A 15,997-nucleotide genomic window follows, 5' to 3' on the forward strand; every position below is an offset into this window, starting at 1 on the left:
GTGGAGGGAGGGAATACTCTGCCCTCTACTCTGAACTCCCCAGCCCAGGGGCTGGGCTGCCCTTCTCCAAGATGCTCTTCCCTATATAATACAGGTTAACTTTGGCCTCTTGGCTGCTGCACCTGGTTCTCCTCACTGTGCTCTCCCTCTCTGTCCTCCCCCCAACTTGACCTTCCTATTCCCTCATGTTCTCCTCCCTACTCACCTTTCTTCCTCCTCTCTCCTCTTTCACTCTCCACCTGGCCTTCCATGCTTCCAGTTTACTCAGGAGATCTTGTCTATTTCTCCTTCCTAGGGGAATCCACATCTATCTCTCTTAGGGTCCTCTTTGTTACCTTGCTCCTCTGAGGTTTTGGCCTGTAGGCTGGTTATCCTTTGCTTTATGTCAAATATCCACTTATGAGTGAGTACATACCATATGTGTTTCTGGGTCTGGATTGCCTCACTCAGGATGTTTTTTGTTTGTTTGTTTTTTGTTGTTTTTTTCCAGTTCTCTCCACTTGCCTGCAAATTTCGAGATGTCTTTGCTTTTACTGCTGCGTAGTACTCCATTTTGTAAATGTACCATATTTTTCTTATCCATTCTTCAGTTGAGGGGCATCTAGGTTGTTTCCAGGTTCTGGCTGTTACGAATAATGCTGTCATGAACATAGCTTAGCAATTGTGCTTATGATACGAGTGTGCATCCTTTGGGTATGCCCAAAAATTGTATTGCTGGGTCTTGAGCAAGCTTGATTCCCAATTTTCTGAGAGACCACTATACTGATTTCCAAAACAGATGTACAAGTTTGCACTCCCACCAGCAATGGAGGAGTGATCCTCTTACTCCACATCCTCTCCAACATAAGCTGTCAGTAGTGTTTTTTATCTTGGCCATTCTAACAGGTCTAAGATGGCATCTAAGAGTAGCTTATTTGCATTTCCTTGATAGCTGAGGATGTTGAGCAATTCCTTAAATGTCTTTCAGTCGTTTGAGTTTCTTCTGTTGAGAATTCTGTTTAGGTCTGTGCCTCATTTTTTAATTGGATTATTTAATATTTTGATTTCTACTGTTTTGGACTACAGAAGAAGACTGTCCCAAATAATGCTTCCACCAAAAAACCCAGAATCAAACATAAACAAAACACCCACACCGCAAAAATAAAATGAACAAATAGGAAAAATAATAGAGGACCACAATTGTTAAGCCTATGTGGTTTTTGATATTAATTAATCAGAATTTGGTTAAAGAGTTATCTCTTTTGCCAGGCTTATATATAGTAATTGGAAAGAAATTCCTATAAAAGTACTCAATTCTTGCAAGCATGCTAGTCCTTTAGACAAACTTCCCATTAGTGAATTAAGTATAGAAAGAGGAAAGTAAGGAATTATTGTACAGTTTTCTTCTTAAATCTAACATTACTTTTCTGTTTCCCAACAAACCTTACACTCATGGATCTTCATTGCTTTCTAACTGTGAAAACTCACCAATATGGTATAAAAACATGTTAGGGAGCCTGGGTCTTCTTTCTGAAACATCAGTGTGTTGTATTACTTGCATGAGTTTCTTCTGGCATTGTGATCTGTAACTGCCCACATTCAAATTCATAATCTTTCTCTAAAACTTTGTCTCTTTTGTGCTTTTATCCATTCTAGGGAATAGTATCATCTTTTTTAAAAAAAAGAATAACATGGAATCAATTTATCAATTTGACACCAATGGCTAAAATGCTCCCTGCATAGCTGTCATCTGTCCTGTCACTTCTGCCACCAAGTGCACACAAGCTCTCTGTCTTCTTGCTTGCCAAATCTCCTTGCCATTACACCTTATCTGATTCTCCACAAGAATTTCATTGACTTTTTGTTCAGTTTTGATTTTAATAATATCATTTGAAAGTAAAATATAATTTCATTATTATTACTCTTCCTTTTCCTGCTTCCAGAGCCTCTACCTTGTATTCTCTCAAATATATGGCCTATATTTCTTTAATTAGATTTAATAATACAATTAGATGTATATTATTTCAGAGCTGACCACTGGATCGAATAACCCATCTGGGGACACTTCTCTGGGGAAAAATATTTTCTCCTATTCTCAATACTCCTTAGTTGTCTGTAGTTTTTTGTTAAATCACCAAGAGGTCCACCCCCACCTCCCCCATGACCATGATGGTATGTATATAGGTATTGTCCTTGCTTAGTACTTATTTAAGCAGCAATATTGATGATACTTCATGGGTAGCTTCTCTCACATTTCTAGAATAGGAATTCTTAGAACAGACTTCCTATATACACATTTTTTTTAGTTCTTATGATCTTTCTGCTCCTCTTTTACTCTGATCTCTGAGACTTAGGTGCAAGAATTGAACAGATGATGCATCAAGGTTTTTTTAACAAGAAAAAACTAGTTCTCATTTTGATTTGTTTTTTTCTTGTAATTATTATCTGCTACAAAGAGATATTTCTTTGGTTAAAATATGATCTAAACTTATCTATGGGTATAAGAATAAATACTTATGTGAGATTAGGAATCACGCTGTTTTAGTAGTTGATAATTATTGGTCCTCCAAGATCCATGACTTCACTAGCCCCTCGTAGTTGGATAGGTTTCCTGTACCAAATGTTACCAAATGTTGAGCTGCCTTAAGTTCAGTTAGAGAGCTAATTTGCTTTTGTTCACAGGCATCCTGGTTTAATGGAACTATTGGTTGTTTCCCTGTTTGGAATTCTAGTTTTCAGGGAGGATGTGTTCAGTTCGTATTATTTTGAGTCTTATAGTCAAACTTCAGGGAGGCAGCCATATACAACAAAAATAAAATATGTTTCAGAGTCTTTTTGGACAATCTTGACCAGCGATTTACAACAGAGCTTCTCATGCCTAGCAATAGATTTTTGTTATATAGCCTCTGGCTACTGGAGTGAGCATTGTCAGCTCAGATGGGCAATTTTCATTTAAACTATGTGTATATGTATATGTATGTGTGTGTGTGTGTACACAGAAACATGCAAATTTATGAAAATATTCAATAATTAGATTCCTTATGATTTTTAGATGTTATTATTACTATTCTATCATCTCCCATCCTTGCTTTCTAATCAAAGTCTCTCCCACATTTTTTCAAATTTCCATTTACAGCACTTGTAACCAACCATGTTTTTCTCCATTGTCCCTATCCCTTACTGCCTGTTTTTAGCTTTTTTTAGTTTTTACAGTTATTCTAGTTATATACTCATATCTGAAGATTTGGCAGTTAAGAAATGCAGATGAGAGATAACATTTAACATTTGTTTAACTGTCTAGGTTACCTCTTCCAATACAACCTTTTCTATTTCTATCCATTTCCCATTTTCGTGCAAATTTCATGATTTCATTTTTTTTTACAGATCGTAGTATTTCATAGTGTATATGTACCACATGATCATTATCCATTCATCAGTTGAGGCTGATGAAGAGTGATCCACTCATCATTAAGGCTGTTTCCATGCTCTAGCTTTTGTGAATAAAGCAGCAGTAAACAGGACTGAGCAGGTATCTATGGAGTTGAAGTCCTTTACACACATGATAGAATTATTTATAACTTTTTTGGTGGTCCTCTGCCCTGATTTCCCAAGCGGCTAGACCAGTTTTGTTGTGTACTTCAGCGCAATTTCAGTACTTTTGCATTTGCTTAAAATACTTCAATAACTTCTTCGAACATCCAATAACACCCAAAATCCATGGACTGCATGTCAATGCTTTGAAAGACACTTTGCCCCTATTCATCTCACCGCAGTGACCTTGGTATTCTTCCTTTATTGCAAACATGTCATGCTAGCCCTCACACAGGGCCTTTGCTTCTGATAGCACAAGCCCGTGCTGCTGTTCACATGAGTGACTTCCTTTCTCCTTTTCCACACTAATAAAAGCCACAAATTCCTTGTAAGGTCATTACTAACATCTTGAAACATAAGTATCATCTTTTTAAAAAAACTACATCACTCTTATTTTTATATTACTCATTAGTGGTGGAGATTGAATAATGGTTTGTGATTTTCTTGCTGAATGTTACTGTTCCCAATCAATTTTTAATTTATAACATTGAAACTCAAGTCCATACAACACCATCTGGCACTCAGTATGTAGTCAATAAATATTTCTTATGTGAAAGAAATAAATCAAATAAATAGGATTTTGTGAAAGCATGATAATTTATTCTCAATTATTTTAAATCTCATACATAAAATTTTAAATAAACACCATTAAGAATCAGTAACATTATATATCTTAAAAGTTAATTTGTCTACAACATTATTGGTTTGCTTACCTGAATTGTATGTGGTCTCTCTTGCCTTTAAAAGCTTAAGTGAAATTTGTTTAATAAATGTTTGTTTTCTTTACATTTCAAACTGTTAAAGTGTATCAATTAGCCTAAAAAATGAAATTCATTATAGACACACTGTACATTTGGTTTTGATTGATTGAAACATTGGAGCATTTAAACTGGAATAGAGATTATAAAACTATCAGAAATTAATTGTCATTTGACAATGCCAAAGTACAGTTTCTGAAAATGCAATTGAAGTGTTAACATAATGAAGCTTAGTCAGGAACTCTCTTGTGAGAAATAAATGTGAGCTATGGAAGATGTTAAATTGAAATATTTTAGAAGGCATTTTAAACCGGTGCTTGATAAAAATGTAGTTCAATTTCTTTGGATATTTTAAATGAAAATGAAAACTGATGGGAAAAAACCTTCTCTTGAAAAAATTACATATATAATTTTTATGGTCAAACAAGTCATTTTACAGTCATTCCTCAATTGAACTGTGTTTTAAAAAGAACCAGATTCTTCCTAGTACTGATCTAATTACATCAGAAATTCAAGGTGGCTTCCTTGTGTTAAAGTTAAATCTAGTTATCAAAGGGGCCAAGTCAGCTTGTTATCAGTCAGTCTGCAGGCAGGGTAGAAGATCAGAGACTTCACTGCTAGGATTTTCAGGACGGAAAAATTTGAATAATCTTTGAGAATGGGTGGGTGACACTCTATAGTCTATATGGAAACTGTGTTTCTCCCAGTACGACTGTACACAAACCAAAATACTGCAAAAGGCAGTAAACAAGATGCACACAAGTAATTAGCGAAACACATGGTTGTGATATACATACACACAATTCCTAGCTGACCATGTATGTATTGCTCCATATACATATACATCCATATACATTGATTCACTATAGGCTATGGTCTAGTATACCAACATTTTGAAGGCAGTAAGAGACAGCACAGTGTATCTTTATGTGAACAAGGAACATGAGTCTAGTACTTTGTCATAGAAGCAACATAGAAAACAATTCCAAAATAGATTTTTGTCCTCTGATCCCTAAATGACTAAAGTCAATTAATTTACAATAAATTTTCTGTTATCTATTCCTGGTTGATTTGAAAATCCATGCTTGAATGATACACATTGAATAACCATATTGTGTAATGTAATTCTCTCCATCCCCTAAAGCATGCTGTTTGATCTCTTTGTAGAATTATACTCAGTCTAGGTCTTAATTGTTCCCTCTATAACTGTGTATAGAATTTGACATTTTCAATGAAAATGTAGTTAAATCTCCTAAACATATAGAAGCTATAGTTGAAAAGATAAATACAATAAAATAACATAGGAGAATAATTATTGAAGACAGCAGGATCCAAACTTTTTGGGTTCTTTTTAGTGTTATATTCTTTCAACTATTAGAGACCCTCCAAATTTGGGGGTGATAAGGGTTGCATTTTATCAATACTTTGATTAATTATGATTTAAGTAAAGGAGAAAGCATCTACTTATTGATTTGTTTTAAGATTATGATATAAAATCATTGCATTTTAACATGAATAACTTTTGCTACAAACTAAGTTTCACCCCATAAATCAGAATGGACTGTATTGTTGTGTACATGTGACTTCACAGATAAAAGGACAATTGTGAAATACAATACACAAACCCAGGTATCCATATATGGTTAAAATGAATGAAGCCTTTTAATGGGGTTTCCAGATAATGGTGTGTATTCTAATTTATCACCCCACCAGAACTGCACAGATGGCCAATTCTTATTTTTATAAAATTAGTCAAAATATGGAAATTGAAATGAGGCCAAAGAACATTTCATTCTCTGTTCCACTAAAACCTCTTGAATTGTCTTGTGTTTTGACTAGAGCTCTTACAAGAGAGGATGTTATATTACCACCTATTTATTTTGAAGAAATATCAGCTCACAGAATTATACAAATCTTTAAAATGTTGAAGTATTTGATTTATGATATAAAAATCATATTTACCAACATTAACTCCAATCCCATGGGACAGCGATGTGACACATGGATAGAGGACCTGTTTAGCATAAGTGAGGCCAGAGATCAAACTCCAATACCAGTATCACAATCACAAAGCTTGTCAGTACATAGTAGAACATAAAAATATTTCAGTAACCTTATTTTCACAGAAAACCATGAATTGTATTATGAAGAGTTACTACTGTCAGTTGTTTTCTTTAAACTTATAGACCTGTTTTATATCTGAGAATGCCAGTCACCTACTGCAGTTTGAATAACCTTGCCAACCTGAAATTGCTTTTGGCATTTCAAATGCTTTTGATGGACAAAAGCAAATATCCCAGCTCACCATGCAGAATTAGTGTATGTTTTCAAGGAAAATGTTATTTGTCAATTTGGGCTACCATAACCATGTACTACTGACTGAGTGGCTCAATAGAACAAATGAATTTTCTCAGGACCAGTGTTGTATGAGTGCATTATTAATTATTACCTTTATCATCATCATCATCAAAATCATCATCATTTTACTTCTCTGTGCTCACACACTTCTGTACTCCCATCTTTCACTGTAGAAATGATCATGTGTGATTTCCTAGCCTATAACATGACACCATGACACACATACTTAATTCTTTTATATAATTTATTGAAGACAAATGACTTGCAATATTAAACAACACACAAAGAACCCTATGGGAAAGTTTAAATGCTGAGAAACTAAGTCCAAGTTTTCAGTGGTGGTGTTAGGGTATCTTGCAAGGAACCACCTAGTTAGTCACCTTGAGAACAATCTTCCAAGTTGCGTTTCTCACTGCTCATGGGACACCGAATTTGGCCTACCTTGGAAGGTATCATCTGAATTTATGCTCCATTAAATCTATAAAATAATAAACATACATTGCTTTAATTTACTGTATATGCAGGTAATTTGTTGATTTTCTCAATGCACCAACTCTTTGTTAAATTGATTCTTTGTATTTTCTTTGTTTAGAATTTATTGATTTCAGCACTCAATTTGATTATTTCTGTGTGTTTATTCCTCCAGGGTGAGTTTGCTTCTTTTTTTCTAGAGCTTTCAGTTGTGCTGTTAATTGTCTAGTGTAACTATTCTCTAGTTTCTTCATGAGAGCACTTAGTGTTATGAACTTTCCTCAGCAGTGATTTTAAAATGTCCCATAAGTTTGGGTATGGTGTGTCTTCTTTCTCATTGAATTATACAAATTCTTTAATTTCTTTCTTTGTTTCTTCTTTGACCCAGGAATGGTGCAATTGAATGTTGTTCAATTTATATGAGTTTGTAGGGTTTCTGCAGTTTGTTTTGCTGTTAAATTCTAATTTTAAAGCATGGTAGTCAGATAAGATATAGGGAATTATTCCAATTTTTTGTACCTGTTGAGGTTTGCTATGTTGCCAAGTATGTGGTTGATTTTAGAGAAGGTTACATGTGATGCTGAGAACAAGGTATATTCTTTTGTGTTTGGATGGAATGTTCTATAGATGTTTGTTAGACCCAATTGTGTCATAACTTCTGTTAGTTCCTTTGTTTCTTTGTTAAGTTTCTGTCTGGTAATCCTGTCTAGTGATGAGTGTGAGGTGTTGAAATCTCCCACTATAACTGTGTGAAGTCTTATGTGTGATTTGTGTTTTGGTAATGTTTCTTTTATGAACATGGGCCCCTTTGTATTTGGGGCATAGATGTTCAGAATTCAGATTTCTTCCTGATGGATTTTTCCTGTAATGAATATTAAATGACCTTCTTCATCTCTTTTGATTGATTTTAGTTTATAGTCTAATTTGTTCCATACTAGGATAGTTACTCCCACTTGTTTCTTGGATCCATTTGATTGGAAAATCTTATCCCAATCCTTTACTCTGAGGTAATGTCTGTCTTTGAAATTGAGATGTGTTTCTTGTACGCAGCAGAAGGACATATTCTGTCTTCGTGTCTATCCTGTGTCTTTTCATAGGTCTTTTAGAGACCACTAATATTGAGGGAGATTAAGGATCATTGAATGTTAATTGTTGTTTGTTTTTGATTTGGTGGTGGTGGTGTTATTGTTGGTGAATTTACCCTATCTTTTATTTTGGCTTTTGGTAAAGTTGGATTATCTATCGCCTATGTTTTTGTAAGTGTAGTTACCTTCCTTAGGTTGAAGTTTTCCTTCCAGTATTTTCTTTAGGACTGGATTAGTGGATATATATTGTTTAAAACTGGTTTTGTCGGGGTATATCTTGTTTTATCCATCTATAGTGATTGAAAACTTTGCTGGGTATAGTAGTCTGGGCTGGCATCTGTGTTCTCTTTGTGTTGGTAGAATTTCTATCCAGGACCTACCGGCTTTCAGAGTTTCCATGGAGTAGTCAGGTGTGATTCTGATAGGTTTGCCTTTATATGTTACTTGGCCTTTCTGCTTTGCTGTTCTTTATATTCTTTCTTTATCCCATATGTTTGTGGTTTTGATTATTACATGACAAGGTCTTGCTGGTATAGATTCCCTAGACTCTGGTGTTGTCATATTGGTTTTTCTGTTGTTGAAAGTGTGGTAATATTTTTGTCTTCCCATCCCTTCTTCCATTGGGTACAGGTAGGGTCTCTTCCTTTCGGGTAATGGTCCAGGGTTCTTTTCCAGTGGGTGTATGCAGGTCCAATACTCTGATGTGTCTCACGGTGGGTGCAGGAAGGTCTGATGCACTCCCTCTCCTGGTTGGTGGGAGCTGGACTAGTGCAGTGCTATCAGCAGGCTCATGGTTGCTTGGTGAGCTGGAGCCTAATCAACCTGCCTGCAGTCCCCAGGCCAGGAGATCCCAGAGAGGGCAGGTGGAGGGAAGTCGAGACTGAGGGTGGCTGGGCTCACCTCTTCCCTGAGTGGGGGTGAGAGTAGACTGCCACTCTCAGTAGGCTCCTTATTTGTTTGGTCCTCTGGAGGCAAGCTGACCTGGCTACAATTACTAGACCAGGAGACCCCAGCAAACTGTCTTTTAAAAACTGTTCATCAGCCTTCAATCCCAGCCCTTGGGAGGCAGAGGCAGGTGGATCTCCATGATCCAGCCTGGTCTACAAGTCCTAGTTCCAGGAGAGCCTCCAAAGCCACAGAGAAACCCTGTCTCAAAAAACCAAAAAACCAAAAACCAAAAACCAAAAACAAAACAAATAAACAAAACACAACAAAAAACTGTTCATTAAACAAGATAGAACTTTACTAATAAAATATAACAGTATTCTGCTTATAGTAGTCAAAATGAATATGTGTCTCAGAAAAGAGATAAGCATAAAAATTGTGATTTATTTAATTGTATGTATTTTTTGATAACACAATTTTTTAGCATCCTAGCTCAATGGCTGTGGGTAAGAACTAAGAGCCAACTGCAGGCTTCACACCCTTGCTCACAGAGAGGGCACTGTTTCTGCAAATCTGCCATCCCAGATTTTATTTCCAGTTGAACCATATACCCCTGGCTAACAAATGAACAAATGGTAGGAAAATAGGAATTTGAATACACACACACACACACACACACACACACACCATTTTCCTTTCTTCCTTCCAATCTTTACCATGTACTACCTCTTGTTCTTTCTCAAATCAAAGTCCTCTACTTCTTTAACCATATATATACATATGCACATATATGTATATACATATATACACAATTAAAGGAAATATATATGCTAATTGCTAGCATTACTAAATATATAAATCTAATATATTCAGTCTGTTTAATGTTGCTTTTCTGATCATTACTTGAGCATAGACCACTTGGTATTAGATAAAACAGTCTGTTGGCATTTCCCTGAGGAAGGCTGTTACTGTAACTTTAGTTGCCTATAGTTGTTTGTGTAGAGTTAAGGTCTCATGAGATTTCCTCATCTCATGTGTAACCTCTTGAAATATTCCCAGAGGAATGGCAGAATTCTAAAGCTGCTGTACTGCACATTGCATTCAATTTCTCTTCAACTTTTTAAAAATCCATGCAGAATTCATGGAAATACTCTGATAAATATTTCCAGCATGTTTCAGATTATCTTCTGGAAAACCTCTTTACTTTCGAAATATCCTGTAACTGTTGATGGGAAAACTCAATACTTTTAGAATTGTTAGGTGTTTTGTATCAAAAGCAGAAAGTTCTAGGGCTTTAAGGACTAGTCAGTGATAGAATACATACTTGAAATAGCAACTCGTCTGAGTTTAACTTCTATGAAGGCATTTCTTCTCATAAGATGAGAGAGTAATGAAAACTCTATATCCTCAAATAAAATATGATAGAAGTGGGGAGTTTAGAAGCCAGTGAACCTCTGGGAAGGCATGTAAAGGACCTTAGGACATGGGGATTATGTCACTCAGCTTTAGACGCATTGCCAGGGTCTCAGGACTGCCAGATACTCTAATATTTTTTCAATTAAAACCTGAAAATCTGTTTTTTGTGTAAATTATTACATTGTTTAAATGTCAACCACATTTAAACCCATTTTCCTGGCCAACCAGAACACAGCAGTAATTGATTTAATCTTGACAATTAGGGATGCCTGGTTTAGAAATAATCTCCTGCCATTCTTTAGAAAGCTAGACTATGGTGGCTGTTATTCTGGTATCAACATCCTGATAAATTCATTTAAATGCCTTCCTGTACCACTGTTCTGTTGAGGGGTAGGAGACATGCCAACTAAATAGAATTTCTCAAAATGGAAGCAAAATCTAGTGTGAACTTGATTCATGCTTTCCTTGAGAACATTCATTGAAATGGCATCACATTTGCATTTAAGTCTAAATTGTTGCTACATATAGGCAAGCACTTCTGAACTCACTCTTCACCCATGTGTTTCAGTGAAGTGGGAAGCTTCTCTCACACAGATATAATGAGCCCGGGGAACCCTCAGTTATACCAAAACCTAACATAGAATTCAAGGCAAAAATGAGTCAGGTACAAAAATAAATTATTCATTTTTATTCCTTTGTTGAATTTCTAGCTTTTATTGTAGATTATAACAACACCCAGAGAAAGTTAATTCTACTCAAAAGTGAATAATTGTGGTATATTGCCTGAAGTGGGATACATTTTTCTATAAAAGAAAAATAAAACAGATTACAGTCTTAATATGTTAACTGAATTTAAAGCAGTCACAAAGGAACAATAGGCTAATCAATGTACCAAACAGATTCATATAAAAAAGGAAATTCCACTCTCAATAATTACCCCCAGTGGGTTAAGATAGGAAATACAGCAGAAAAAATGTTGATTGATTGCTGTGAATTTTTGGCAGATGTAGCCTCTGAAGCATGAAACACATTAGTAGCGTCTCTTGATGCCTCCAATAATTGCACTGACTCAATGTTTGTAAGTGCAAAGGCACTTACTTCACTCACTAAATAGCCCATGGCTAAAATTTTAATTTAAATGAATAGAACAATCCCTATTTTTTTCATTTGACATTCAACTGACCATAGACAAAGTTAAATTTCACTGTACATAGTTGGTGGGGTTATGACTTAACCTTCATTGTTGAGATACTGGTATTCTGCACCAGTTATTAATATAACCAGCTTCTAGTTAAATTTATTGCATCATTACATTTTTCTGTATGAAGTTTTCCATTGTGAGACTAAGTGTTATGTTGTGAAGGGAAAATAAAATGTCATTTATTAGGGACTGCATCTGTTGTTAGGTAAAGCTTTAATGTTTTCATTCTAGTAATTAAATGATATTCAAGAGAAGATGAAAACTGAAAGGATTTATTTACAGCACGGTTTTAGCTGAAGCTTTCATTAAACACAACTTCACAAAGGAGCATGAATGGCTTATTTTATCACAATTAAGCACCAAGCACTGTGCTAGGAATGAGTACTTGTGAATTACTATGCTAGTAGGGTTGCATAAAATAAAATATTTCAGAGAAAGACAAATACATCCCTTTAATATTGAATGATTTTATGTTTCTTTTAAAGATATAAAGTAAACATATGTGCCTCATTCTTTGTGGAGATTTATCATTCTCATCAGAATACCTAGGAAGACCATAGCCTCAGAGGAAAAAAAATCAATAAAATAAATTTTTAGTTCATGCTATTGTCTATCAAATACCTACATACAGCAGTTTATTGTTAGGCAAGAATCTGTTGCTATTTCTAAACTACACTTACCCTGTGTATAATCAACCTTAGCATATTATAATAATGGCCAGTTGCTAAACTTGAATCATTTAAGGCTACTGACTAGGATCTTTCATTGGGTGCTTAGTGAATATTACTTATCTGCAACAGCTTCAGCATTTAGCAGTATTGTCCAAACATATTTAGATAACCCCTCTTACTAATGGGCTTTATGAAATAGGGTTTTCTTTCACCATAAGCTTCACATAGCATTCTACAATGAGATACAACTTACATCACAATTAGGCAGAACAGCATCACAGTTTACCACGATGCTGCTCTTCACTAATCCAAACAACATAAATCTCCTTATGATTTTTCTTTTGTCAGCTACATATGAGATCAAGATGTGCAAATAGAAAAAGAGAATCTTTGCTGTGACATAATGCCTTTTTCAAAGCTTTATGTTTCCCTGATTTTCTTTCTTGGACTTTGCATTGTTATAAATATAGTCTTCTCTCCATCCTTGGATTTTGCTATGGAAAAGTAAGTTTCTAGAAAAATCTACCATATTAAAACATTTTTACTTCTAGAAAGATTTTTCATATTGAATGAAGGTATCACTTTTTAATTTTGGTCCTAGGACAAGTAATGCCTCCCTGTTCCAAGAGACAAATTATTAAAGTAAAAACTTGTATATGCACATAGGGCATAATGATTTATGCTTCATTTCAATTCATTTCAGTGTTTTACCACAACAATATTTAGTAATGCATAACACAAAAAATAAAAATCCAGACATAGAAATTGGGTTTCAAGATGAAAGAACAGAGAAGCAATGCAGCTAGGCTTGTTGCTCTTACCCCTACCTCTGACCAAAATGGTTGATGCTGTTTATGAATCTTCAGAGTACAATGCTTTCCACCAAGCCTCAGACAGCAATACTATGCCTTTCCAGTCTGAAAACTAAATCTCCACATGAGACCCCTTGCTTCTTCCTTTTATACCTCCCTAGTGCTGTTATCTCAAATGCTGGATCAACTTTAAGTAGCTCAATGTGACCTTGAGCTAACAGGTCTGTCTTTTGGTTTCTGACATTAAAGGTGTGTTCCACCACTGCCTTGCTCTAGGACCAGCTAGTATGACTGTTCGGTTTAAAGGTGTGTATCACCACTGTCATGTCTCTACGGCGTGTGGCTAGCTTTGCATTATGAACCCTCAGGCAAGCTTTATTAAATCATAAATAACATATCATCCCAATGATTAGCATTAATCTAAACATATTTATAACAAAGTCATTAAACATTAGGCAACTTAGAAGTCGGGGTCTCATTTTTCAAATTTGAAGACTTGAAAGCAGGAATTCATTTCTTCCCTCCTATATCTAGTACAAGTACATACTTGGTACTTAGTTTATTTTGTGTTACAAATGTATGTTAACATTTAGTAGACTATCTTATATGGAAATTGTACTGGATACAACTAAGCATTGAGCCTAATTCCTGGAATCCAGTTAGTTGCAAAGAGGGAGGAATGGTGAGCAAAAGGATCAAGACCAGGCTGGGGAAACCCACAGAAACAGCTGACTTTAACGGTGGGGTGCTCATGGACTCTAGCTGAGAAACGTACATAGGACAGAAACAGACCTCCCTAAGGTGGGTGTTAGTTAGGAAACCAGGACATTCTATGGGGCCTCTGGTAGGGGAACAGTATTTATCCCTAGTGTATAAATGGACATTGGGAACACATTCTCTATAGAGGGGTACTCTCTCATCCTAGATACATGTCCCAAATGATGTGACCGACTTTGATGATCCCCCATGGAAGGTCTCACCTTTCTGTGGAGCAGAAGAGGGATGGGGTGGGGGGTCAGTGGGGAGCATGGGAGGATGGGAGGGAGAGGGAACTGGGATCGATAAATAAAATAAGATTGTTTCTAATTTAAATAAAAATGTATAGAAAAATTGTACAGGAACATGTTCCAATAATAATCATTTCATGCAGAGAGATTATTTTTCAAACAAAGTAATCCAAGAGAAATGAATGTTTCATTGCTTGAATAAATCACAGAAAAATATTCTAAAATGTCCTTGGGTCATGAAAGCAGACCAAAAAAAAAACAAAAAAACAAAAAAACAAGCTGATTTTCTGTGTGTATGTTTCTGAGCTTCCTTTCTCTCCCTGTCTCTTTCCTCAGTTTTATAAGTTCCTTGAGAATTCATTCTATGTATTTGATCATATTTCCACCCTCCACTTACTCTTCAATATCACCCTTCAACACTACCTCCATCTCTGTGTCCTCATTTTTATAAACACCAGAAGTTAGTGTTGTCCATATATTCTTAAATGTGTGGCCTTCCTCTGGAATGTGGTCAACCAACCAGGGGCCACATGCTTAAAGAACACTGATTTTTCTCCCTCTACTATTAGTTATCAATAAATAGTTAATTAAGTATAAATAAGGTGCAATGCCATTTCCCCCATACATGCTGAAGTATTTCTTACTTGAGCTTGCATAGGTTTTGTGAATGCTGTCTCAACTACTTTGAATTCATACATGCAGTTATCCTGCTCTTTCTGGAAAACTCTGTTTCCTTGTCATCCACAACAATATTCAGATGGCTCTTCAGAAATAATTCCTTTGCCTTAGAGAAGGGAGTGTGACATAGATATTCCATTTAGAGGTGGTTCACTGTCTCTTATTCTGTCCACTTTTAGCCATTGTAGTTCTGTGTGTTCATTACCATATACAGCAAGAAGTTCAAATGAAAGATGCACTTACATATGCATTTATACACCTGTAAGTCAATATGTGACTTACCTTTATCCTGGGAGCTACCATAAGAACTGATGTGGCAAGGTATGCCCAATTGTGCTATTGTAATTTAATGCCATGAAAATCAACAACCACTTTCTTATTGGATTAAAGATTCACTCCACAAATTAAAATGAATAACTGGAACCAGTAACATGAAGGATTTGTGGCAACATAGGCCTCCCTAGGGAAGAACATACTAGTGCTATCTTTCTAAATAGACACATCATTAAACTAACTCATAATGACTTGTGATTATGCCTATATATTGGTATATCCCTCTTTCTCTTTTAATAGGGAGTTAATATTAGGTACTGATTAAATATATCTAATTCACTGGTAATATAGAATAGTTTTAATACACTGAACAATGAAGTAATGAAAACACTTTCTTCATATACACATTTCAAGGGTATAATTAGTGTTTTAAAATTAAATACATCAATAAATGTACAGTAACTGAATTGTCCAGTGGAAGCATGCATGTCTTCATATCATGAAGCTTATTATTAATTTGGATTGATAAAACATTTTCTTTTTTACTGGAAGTGAACACAAAGAAGATCATCTGTATATTTAAGTATTATCACAAAAATAAATGTTGTTTATTGGCAACATTATAACTGTATCATGCTTGGAGGGTTAATTCTTATTCCCATTTTACCACAATTTTCATATTTTTCTCCTGTTTCTGTGTCTCATATAATTAAAGTTAAAATGCAAATCATAAGGCAAGATAAGAACTTTCTTTTCCACATAATATTTTAAGTAGCATGTAATTTATAAGATTAAAAGTTGTTAAGACAAAA

The sequence above is a fragment of the Mesocricetus auratus genome, unplaced genomic scaffold (assembly GCF_017639785.1).
Source record: "Mesocricetus auratus isolate SY011 unplaced genomic scaffold, BCM_Maur_2.0 Super-Scaffold_100691, whole genome shotgun sequence".
Classification (NCBI taxonomy): domain Eukaryota; kingdom Metazoa; phylum Chordata; class Mammalia; order Rodentia; family Cricetidae; genus Mesocricetus; species Mesocricetus auratus.